Source organism: Nicotiana attenuata, unplaced genomic scaffold (genome assembly GCF_001879085.1).
Source record: "Nicotiana attenuata strain UT unplaced genomic scaffold, NIATTr2, whole genome shotgun sequence".
In the NCBI taxonomy this organism is placed as follows: domain Eukaryota; kingdom Viridiplantae; phylum Streptophyta; class Magnoliopsida; order Solanales; family Solanaceae; genus Nicotiana; species Nicotiana attenuata.
In genome coordinates, this window is record NW_017672340.1 from 103,411 (window position 1) to 115,541 (window position 12,131).

Sequence of the window (12,131 nt, forward strand, 5' to 3'; positions counted from 1 at the left end):
TTCGACCTTCTTGCACTAGGGTCTGACTTTATTTTTTGTGGCCACTGCACCTTCGTGCCCAGCTTTTCCAGTGCGTACACTATTTCTGAAGGGGAGACACAAAAGTTATGAGCGGATAATAATGGGGGCATACCTCTTTCATTTCGAAGCGGGGCGGCATGTCGCTGCACGACATCTGGATGTCTTGGAGGAGGCGGGTTAGGAGTTCTGACGTAAGGCTGGTGCCTTTCTCAGTTGAAGCGTGGGAGTGGTTCCCGTCGCCCATCGTTGCGTCGGTCCCTCCTTACTTCTGATTGTATGGACGTTAGTCGTTGGGTTGGGCCGTTAAGGTCGTCTTCATCCGCTCTGACTTCGGCGCAATAGGCATTGTGGATCTCTTCCCACGTGGTGGGGGGATATTTTATGAGCCAATTGAGCAGCTTTTTGGTTGCTTTGGATCCGTCTCTGTTCAACCCGTTTTGGAAAGCTGCCACCGCCATTCCTTCCGATACGTTCGGCAGTCCCATTCTTACCCTGTTGAATCGTGCCAGGAAGTCCCTGAGTCCTTCACCCGTTGTTTGCCTGATGGCGAATATGTCGTTGACCCTAGCTTCGGCTTTCTTGGCTCCTGCGTGGGCGGTGGCGAACTTGTCCGCTATCTCTTCGAACGTTGATATCGATCTGGCCGGCAACTGAGAGTACCATATGAGTGCTCCTCCCGTCAAAGTCTCCCCAAACTTTTTCAGCAACACAGATGGCACCTGTTCTTTCGATAGGTCATTGCCTTTTACGGCGGTCACGTAATGAATCAGGTGATCTTCTGGATCCGTAGTCCCGTCGTATATTTTCAAGTATGGTGGCATCTTGAAGGTTTTGGGGATTGGGTGAGGAGCAGGTTCCTCATTATATGGTTGCTCGACGAATCTCCCCATATCGCGTTTCGGCAGTAGCTTAGGGGCGCCAGGTATCTTGTCTACCCTCTCCTGGTGCTCCTTCATTTGATCACGAAGTGCTTTATTCTCGATCTCCATCTCCTCCATTTTCTTAAGGATGGCTGTGAGCGCATCGTTGCTTGTATTGGAGTCAGTATGGGCGTTACCTGTTCGTGCAACGCTGGGATCTCCGATGGTGGTGGTGATTTCTGCCATCCATGGATCTGTGATATTTCCCTGAGGTGGTTTCTCGAGCATGCTACTTAGAGTGTTTGTTAACCATTCCTCTAGTAGCTTCTTTACTACTGGGGGCGTTTCCTTTGCTGCAGGTGTAGAAGTCCCTCTTTCATCCAAAATCGTTAGATCTTCAAGTGAGGAGGGTGAGATCTCCCCCTCCGGTATGTTACTTGGTGTTATATTTGCGGTGTTTTCTCTGCCTGCTTCGTTGAGTGGGCCTATGAGGTTGGTTGAGACGTCTGCTATCATCTTCAACCTTGACTCTTTGTCTGCCATTTGTTAGTTTCTATGAGATCTGAAGAACAGCAATGGTTGTTTCTAATATCCTAGATGTGAACTATGATTTCAACTACCGAAATCCCCACAGACGGCGCCAAATTGTTTGGCCCAAAAGTGATTTAATACTTTTTAAGCAAATCAATCAATGTAGGTGAAGGGGTAAATCGTAGTGGAAGATAATAAACCCTGGGATGATCTTGAATATAGAATCAGATAACAATAAGATAAACAAAGTTGATGAGAGAAAGTGATAAACTTCTGAAAGATAAGAGAGATAATGTTAGAGAGAGAGAAGAGAGAGATTGTATTTTCAATAATCAGAAAAATCCCCCCTTTACAAGGCTTAGATCCTCTTTATATAGGAGAGGATCCTTGCTCGAATATTAAAAGGCAGAAAATATAGTACATGTTATGGAGCGGCCGACGTGATCGTGGAGTCGTCCCTCTTGTTGCTCATAGGTCGCTCTTCGAGCTAGGCTTACGCACACTTGTTAGGTCGTGCTGGCTTGGAGAACGTAGTTGGTCAAATTCGACCCCATACAATCACAACCCTGGAATATTTGTCTCTACTGAATACACCACATTTATTCTGTTACTTGATAATTTAGTTACTACTTAGAATTATAGTTTAGTGTAATCACATTCTTGAACTCGATTTTGGCTTGCTGAATAACAAACTCGGTGATTTTAGTGGGTAGTTGATACAAGTCTCTGTGGGTTCGACACTCAACTTATCATTGTATTACTTGTACTACCACGTACTTGCGTGTGCGTTTTGGAGCAACAATAATCATATGCTTCTTGTGCAGAAGCTATTAGTTGCTTTGTAAGTCATTCTTGGGATAATTTCCATTTACTGAATTCTCTGATATGAAGTAAACCTCTTTTTTCTCTTAATACGCCATTTATCAAAGCTTTGACCACCAGCACTATATTGTTGGGAGTTGTTGAGTCTTTTCATTAGGGGCAAGATGAATAAAAAGCTCAATATCTATTGTACCACTACACTGAAAGGAAAAGCTGGCTTAAAACGAAAACGGGCTCAACCTTGTATCCAGTTGGACATGACCTCAATTATTGGAGTTCAGACTTTGACTTAAACTTCATTAGTTGGTTAATACTTAGAGAATCAACGTACTTTACCTAGATTTGAGGCAAAGTACAACAAAAAAAGTCCATGGTAATCCTAGTTTAGATGATAACATTTATAGCCTGTTTGTTTAAGCTTTCAAAATCTGCATAATTTGAACCCTTTTTTTTTTCATAAGTTGCTTAAATGATAAATCCATTCCAATTTATGTGAACCTGTTTGATTGGGCATGGAGTTTAAGAAAAATGAAGACTTTTGGAATTTGTGGTCCTAAACAAGTCAAAAATGGCCCAGAGTATTTGTGTTGTTATAAAAGTTTCTCATTAAGGGGTAGAATTGTAAGTTTAAGCTAAATTGTTTCTAAACAAGTCAAGAACGGACGAGATTCGTTATTTATTAAATATTAATTAAGGGTCTTAAGTTTATTGGTCCACATACATAATTAAGAAAAATCTAACATGAACTCGAAGTGAGAATTCTAGATTACACATAGGATTGAGTAGAGCAAGTTTTTGAACCCGAGCATCGAGAATGATGTCGCGGTTAGGATAGACATATACCTAATCGTCTTGCTTGTTTATTATACAGGAACGATGTGTTCTTGTTGATTCTAATTTCAGAGACAAATAGACATTAAGTTAGCTTGAATAGGCGAATAAGAACTTTACAGATTCTTATGAGCAATATTAATCCTCATGTCGAACAATAAACCAGATAAATTTAGTCAATTTAAGTGAAGAATACAATAAGATTGTTAGATAGCTCATAATCCTAGATCATTTTCATCACATTAATAACACTAGTCTCAAGGTACGCGCTTTGCGCGTGCACCCATACTTTTTGAGAATCACGTAAATATTAGACTATGTATTGAGTTATATAAGATTATAAAATAAAATTCAAAGAAAAATTCCTAAAATAATGGATATTATTCTCATTAATTAGCTCAATAAATGAAAAAATTATGCCTTGCGAAGGTTTTTAGATGCCTAATTCTAATTTAAGGGGATATATGTTGGAATATTTTATGAGAATTATATTGTTCATATGACCTGAAAACAAAAAATTAAAATTTAGCATGATTTTTAAATATTTATCAAACAAAACAAATAAAAAATCAAATATTTTGGTCTTTTAAAGATTGGGAATGAAAAGATTGGCCATACACGCACCTCCTAAAAATATTAGTAGTGAAAATATTAGTAGCACGTACTTAGAGTTTTTCCTATTATATATACTAGTTTTAGTGTAGGTGCTTTGCGCGTGTACCTAATTCAATGAGTAAAAGTTTATTTAACATTTTTATTTGAGTTATAAAATAAAAATATAAGTTCCTGAAGAAAATGAATGTTGTTAGTGCATAGCTAAATCAATAAAAAAGGAAATTTCCCTACGAAAATACTCAATCGCCAATCAATAATTCAATTTAAAATGTATTACAAAAAATGATAGAAATTAGAATTGGAAGTGTATATTTAGTCTTGAAGTGTCACTATTCAAGTGTGATTAGTATTTAAGTAGTGAAAAATCATCCATGCATGACATGTTCCAAAAAAAAAATGATTTTGTTTTCTGTAAATCTCAAAGAATTGAGAATCACTATATACTATAAATAAAGTCTACAATTGGAATGCTCTTTTAGAAGTCACTAGTACTCGTACCCGCGCGATGCACGGTCTCAAAATAAAATTGATAATAGCAAACAATTCCCTCCAAACAATCATACGAATTATTTAGAAATAATTAGTTATGAAATTTTGAAAAATAAAGTTAATACAATAAGCTGAGATATCTTGTAAACGTATTTGTAGTTCTCAATCATAATTCCTACTTAAATGCTTTTTAGTAGTCGATATAAAACCTTGTCTTTCATTTTTAAGTAGTCACTATAACTTTGTGCTATCTTTTGTCCTAAAATTAGAAAATCAATTTAAGTTCATCGTAATAGGTAGAAAGCCACACTTTCATTGGAATCAAAATGAATCAACATTCAGAAAGAATATAATCAACTTATATTTGGCTTAGATTATTAGCAAAATCAAGATAATGTGAAATGTAATGCTTCTATCATTCATGTTTCGTCTCATCAAAATGCTCGTTTACTGTAAAATTTATTGAATTAGTAACACATAGGGAAAGTATAATAATTATAAATAAAAAGAAAAACTAATCTAACAAAGAACAATGCCGTCTTCATGATGACAAACTAATAGTGTCCTATTTATGATGACAAACCTTCTTTTTCTTGAATGAGTTGAAGTATCTTTTTTATAATTTGCTTCCAATATATAAAAATTGGAAAAATCATAGCAAATCTTTTAGGAATAATAGATTTATGATGCATCATCCTGCAAAGAAACACACCAAGCTACAATTGACTGAAGATTAAACCATTATAAAAATATATCAATTTATTTTTAATGTATTTGGCAATGTCAATTTCCTTCTATAACAAATGATCAGAGTATCCCTCTCCTTAGTTGAAAATTGTATATCAAAGGTTAAACTTTTTGTTTCCCTTGCTAACCTTGTTTTTCCTTCTCTTTATATCTTTAAAGAAATAGAAATCTCGCGTCACATATAACACGCTTGCCATTTCTTCAAAGAGCCTATTTAATGGTGGGCTTTGGACTGTTGAGTTTCACATGCAAAAGTAGATATTCTTTGCCGGCATGAACTGTCCTCCGGATATTCTCTGGCTTCAATATTATATTATTTTACCATTATAAAATCAATAATTTTATATTAAACGACAGTAAAGATAATGTTGTATAAATTATTAGAAGTGGTACTCTTACATTAAGCTGAAAATTATACACATGCTGGTTTTCCTTATAATCAACTCCAATTTATAAAATAAGCAACAAATAATAATGAGGTTTGAACTCTAAAAACATATATGTACAAAGCACATTCTTCATCAAAAAATTACCACGATCAATAAAAATATTTACCCACAGTATGCTTCTTTTAGTAACTTCATAACGCATGAACAAATGTATTAAATAAAAGAAACAAATTGGTGGTAGTATAAAGAAAAAAATAAAAATATAGTACAATAAATAAAAATTAAGCTTAAAATATATTTATTAGCTATAAAAGTTTTGTTATACCCTTCATATAAAATGACCACAATTCATAATCTGATAACCTAAAAGTGTTAAAAAAAGTTGATTATAATGGGTTAAATTATATTGAAGTGTTAATATTCTTTACACTAAATATATATAAGTTAAATATATGATATTTAGCGGTGCTCTTCTTCTATTATAAAATCACACTTCCACTTTATATGGCATGAGTTGAAATTTGGCTGCACGTTTTAGTTTCTGACCTGCATATTACTTAAAAATTAATTTCAAAATCCAAATGTTATTTAAATGCGTAATTCTTTTGTAAATATTTTAAATCTCTAAAATCACCTCAACTCTTGTATAACACTTCGGCAACTTGTCTACCCAAATCAGTTTTCCCTACGATGAACATTAGTGTTGCGTCAAAATTTATACAATTTGTCATTAAAATATTATTCAATAATATTAGTAAATTAGTCATTAAAGCATCACAAATAAATGAATTGTATAAATTATCAATTATATGCATTACCGCCTATATTTCTCAATTTAAATTTCAAATTTAATAAGCTTCGTCAATTGCTTTATTGTAGCTTTACGGATCTGCATTGGATGCTAATATAGTACTCAGTAAGGATAATCTTGTGGATAATAATTAAGTAGAAAAAATTTACTGATGAAATGCAACAAAGTTTTTCTTTGAAAATAAAATATGCTCAAATATTTTAAGTTTTATTGGTAGTGGAGGTTGATAACTAATACCTCGTACGTACAGGGATAGAGATCCTTCTCTTCATTTTTACTTTACTCCTTTTCACCATTTTTGTCATTTCCTTGCCATATAATTTTGGGAGGCCCATCTTCTACATATTTTCACTCAGCGTCTTCATCTGTGTCATTCTCATGAGAACTCTGGTATGAATGAATTTACATAAAGAGTATTAGTATTTAACATAATGTTGTTAATGGTAATAGGACGTGATAAATTGTCTCAACTTACTTGATTAAAAGTTGGATTCAAACTCATCCAGTTATTTAAAAACAAATCGGATCCATTGATTAAAAGTTGGATCCAAACGCAATAATCTGGCAGATGTTTATACGGAAATGTACTACTACTAAATAGTTTACAATAGGCTATACAACTACTGCCTATATTTTCTCTAACCACATCTTTATCCACATCCAACACTATATCCACGTTCTCTAACCACGTTCTTTTATATTAAGTTACTCTCTTTTATCTCGGCATTTTTCAATAGTTTCTTATTACCTTTTTTTTTCAAAAAAATAGTCTATCCCAAGGATATGAAGATAACTACTGCCTTTATTTTTTTTAACCACGTTCTCTTATCTAAATCCACATCCAACATAAACTTATCGTAACTCCTTTTGATAACTGCATAATAGATACGTTGAATTAAATTACAAAACTTTAAATACAAATAACTACATTTATTCCATTATCTTAAAACTTTATTTATTATCTTAAACGTAAATAAATGGTTTATAAATTTCAGTAACTTTTTAAAATCCTAACTAAATCAATAACTGATTATTAACTAAATAAATAATTATTAACTAATTATGCCGTATGGCTTTTTTCTAGGCTGCCACTTGACTTAATGTCTTGCATATATATATATATATATATATATTAGTGAAATAATATAGAATTAAGCTACAGGTTTTTAACAAAGAAGTAGAGCAAAAAAAGAAGAAGAAAAAACTTAAGGAAAAACGCGGGATGCCATTTTTTGGAATTGGAGTAAATATATATTTTTAGTTTTTCTATTTCAAAAAATATGTGTACAAAAAACGTGGGACTTAACAAAACTCCAATAACTGAATTGGTTAATTATTTAAAAAAAATTAAGTTTTTCCCTATTTTTTTTAATCTCCAAATTTATTGAAGTTTGTCTTAAAACATGACACGTGTTAGACATTTAGTTGTGACACTTGGCATAATAGCATTGATTTGCTTCTCCTTTTATATATTAATAGATAGATAATTGTAGTCAAGTAACCCGCTTATATTAGACTATTTTTAACGTTATTTAAGAAAGTGAAAATATCTCATAAATTATCTTGTTGGAATAATTGATAATTTTGGAGTTTGTTGTTGATTTTTGCTCAATATACCAAATAATTATAAATTTTAATTTGGAAGTTCTGAAAACTAAAATGCAATATATAACTATATTTAATGTAATACTCTTGCATATTTTGAAATATTTTAATATAGAAGAGTTTCATATAGATTAGAAGTTATACAAAATTATAAAGAGATTCGACCAACTCTGTTATTATCCAAAGCCCCGTACTTCCTCTTTCTTTAATCATCTTATTCTCTCCTTTATTTATTTTGTTTATCATTTATATACATAGACTTTAAGTGTAAGATTTATATAAGGTTATATGTTAATAATTTTAAATTTCTAAATGTTAGGACTTTCAATACAGTTCAAATAAGGAAATATTTATTATACAAACTCCTAAATATTAGGAAATTAATTAAATGACTACTCTTATATATTAAAAAAATAATCAAATGACTATTTTATCCAGTGTGAACTCTATTTTTAAAGAATAAAAAAGACGAACGATAATTCACTTCCTTCGTGCTTTTAATATAGTATAGATATAGATTTTTATATATTTTATTTGTATTATTTAGAGTTGTTTGTATTTTGCCGATGATGATTTAGTTGTATTGCATTAATGATAAATGCCGATGATGATTTGGTTGTATTGCATTAACGACTATACTATTTCCTAAAAGAAAAATAAAAATTTATTTTTATTGTAAAGAAACCTTAGATATTAGATCTTTTAGTGTTCGTAGAATAATATGAAATAGTACTATTTTAAAATAAAAGGGATCATTTCCTTATTTGAAGTAAAATCTCAATTGAATTTAAATTCTTAAATATCAGTATCTCATTCAATAAGGAAAGATATAATAACCAAAATTTAATTGATTTCAAAGTCCTAAATATTAGAAAAGTAACTTTTGTAAAACTAAATTTTAAAGGGTAAAAAAGGCGAACGATATTTCGCTAAGGGCTTTCGTGCTTTTCATATAGTACTAGTTACTATTTACGTGCGTTGCACGTAATTATTTAGTCAGAACTCTTATGTGAAAGAACAACTAACTAAATTTAGTAACAAATTATTTACAAGCTGATATGATCATTTTAAAGTAATTAACGTGGTAAAAATACAACAATCATTTAAATTCTAAAAATTAATGTTATTATATTAGTAGAATACTTGAATTCAAAATGATATCGTCTTAATCCACAAAGATGATCAATTTAGTTAAGTCAACTGATATTCTGTTTACAGTGTATAAAAAATTCAGTGTGGTTATCATATCTTATACTTCTTTTTTGGTGTATGTTTCCTTCTACAATTTTGGTTTCTCCTTTGCTTCTATTGGACCTGGAGTTGGTCAAGGGACTGCTGCGGGTCAAGCTGTAGAGGGTATGCGAGACAGCCTGAAGCAGAGGGAAAAATACGAGGTACGCTATTGCTTAGTCTAGCTTTTATGGAAGCTTTAACAATTTATGGACTGGTTGTAGCATTAGCACTTTTATTTGCGAATCCTTTTGTTTAATCTTAGCTTAGAAATATGAAAAATAAATACATTTTTCATATTTTATTTCTCAAAAGTAAAACATATAGTTGTCCATCTTTGAATCACCTCCAAAAAGTATTACTTTTTTACTGTTGTACTTTGACATATTTGTGAGGGTTGTCTCAATTATTTATAAAGTTATGTCAAATGTAAATTATTTTGGATATAACTCGAATAAAATTATTATTGCTTTATCATATAAAAGGATTAAAATATTAATCATGCACGTGTATACATATTTTATATACTTTTTAGCTAGCTAATGTAATTATTTTCGACAGAGTGATCAATTTTGTATTTTGCCCTAAATTTGAGCATTTTGTACTATATGGTTATTTAATAAATTGCAAAGGATTTTGATTTTTATACATTTTTCATCAAAAAGAGCACCCCGCTCATCAAACATAACAAAAATAACAGCCACAAATATGCAAAAAAAATAATTACATGTGGCACCCATTAAGATGATTTGTTTTCTTTAACATATAACATAAAGTTTTTTCACAATTTTTGAACATATATAAGAGTAATAAAATACATGGTAATCACGTGAATCACATAATTGCATCGAGTTCACATTTTTTTCACTTGAAAATATTATCGAAAATTACGAAGAAGAATTGGATAATTTTGACATTCATTCCATGCCGTTTGAGTTAAAACGGTTTTAAAACTTTTGGATAAATATCCACTATTTAAATATGTACTAATACGTGGACATGAAGAATAGTTACATTTGAAAGAAGTATTTTACTCTAATGCTCTAAAAGTATCATGTGTATTCCTCAACAAATCAGTACCTTAAACAATACAAACATCTAAAATAAATATTTATTATCTAGAATAAGGTAAATATAAAAAGATAGATAATTTAAAAAAAAACTTAAACTCATAAACCCAATATCTTCAAAACGATATACAAAGATAAAAAATAATACCTTATATTATGCAAACGTCCTATTTGTTTGAAAAGTTCAAGTTGATTTTCACATTCTATATGAATATCGTAATGTATTTTTGGTTCTGTAACAGAGCCGATCCAATCATCGTGTACTACTTACTTTAAATTGTTTTTAACCAATCATCATGCATAATGCATTAATAATATTATTCTAAAATATTTTGCTTTTTTATTTGAATATAAATTGATGTAAATTTTGAATTGGAGACAATTCATGGCATGAGCATCTAATGAAAATAAACCAATCGAAGGAAAAATTTGTTAAACTTCGATATATAGGAGACTTGTGTTTGCAACAAATTTTATGTGATATAAAAATAAATTGCAACCACAATATAAATATGAAGAAACACAATTTTATTCATAAAAAGACGCGGGTACAATTCTGTTTATCCCCTTGATTCTTTCTCCTGATTATCTCCGTGATTCGAGGGCTAGAACAATGTGTTTCTCGAACGTAGGATGGTGCGGGCTTTCATGGATTTATTTGATATCCATGAAGTATGTTGTGGATCTTCTTGAAGAATTTGATTATCAAGAATTATCCGGCCACTTCTTGATCTCTTTGTGAATATCCCGTGAGTTTATGAGATTTTCGAGATGATCTCCATTTTTGAGATGTTTTTTAAAGGATTATGAAACCCTTTTTATCGGAGTGACCTAGGGTTTTGGTAGAGTAGCCTCCAAGCAACACTGACAGACTCCTAGAGTTTCAAGAGGTCTTGTAGTATCTTGAATTTAGGATTTAGCTTGATCCATTAAAATTTCGATGTCTACAAATGCCCCCTACTTCAAGGTTTGTCGGGGTGTAGGCTTGGCGAAACTTGAAGTACCCGATCACAACGGAAATTTTTGAAGTAGTTTAGATTTGCAGGAGGAACAGATGAAGGTCAGAACTAGTCCCACTGGGCGTGCCAATTTGTTTTCTATCAAGACACCCCTGGTCGCTTGGAGCAAGATTTTCATGAGGCCTCATTAGAAGAAGGGTTGAGACTTGCGCGGATTTGTGTGTTGACTAGGTCTAAGTCGAGAGCAGTATTTCCTCCCTTTGGGTCCAACATGAAGAAGTTTACATCGTCTAACTATAGATCTTGGTGGGCAAGGGCGCATGAAGCCTTCTTGAAGACCATTTACAGTTTTTGATGAATACTGTTGAGCCAATCGCAGATACCATTCAAGACTGCAACGAGGATGCCTCAGTGATTGATAAGCTTCCCGCTTTACAGTCTAAGGTAGTTGAGATGCGTGCAGACAACGAACCCATGCTACACAAAGAGGTTCAAAGAGAAGAGATCCATACTCCAGTTGTCGAAAGTCTTATTCCATTTGGTGTAGTCGTTGATGCCTCTAACAAGCGCCTGCCCCAAGAGGATAGTGATAGCAGCAAAGGAGATCAATGTTGGAAAAAAGAAAACGTCCAAAACCCAGAAAGTGGTTATAGTGGTCCAAAGCGTTGATAGCCCTTCAAGAACACTAACAGCTCAGAACAAGAAGGTAAAAGAAAACATAAACCTTTTTTTTTGTTATCCATGGCCCAATGACTTTGCTAAAGTGTTCTTACATTTTTGTTTTCAGGCTAATAACGTTGGAGCGTTGCAACGAGTAAGGCCACAAGATAGTGGTGAGTCTGTAGCTGGGCCAAACCCACAGAAATTATCTTCCACAGCTAAGGCAGATCAAGAGGCAACTTCTATTTCTCATGATGAAATTAGGGCAAAGTTGGGCTCTGATTTGCATGAACGACCAACAATTGCAGCTTCAGTTTTTGATGGAAAGAAGGTTGTCTTGGATATTCGAAAGGAGTTTATCTTGAAGCTTTGGACTTCGATTCAGCGTAAGCTGAAAGGCAGCACTGTAGACAATGTCTTTAATCTTGAAGAAAATACTAAAGTGATCCTTGAGGCAATGGGTGGGGATGATGTGGATATTCCCCTTTGAG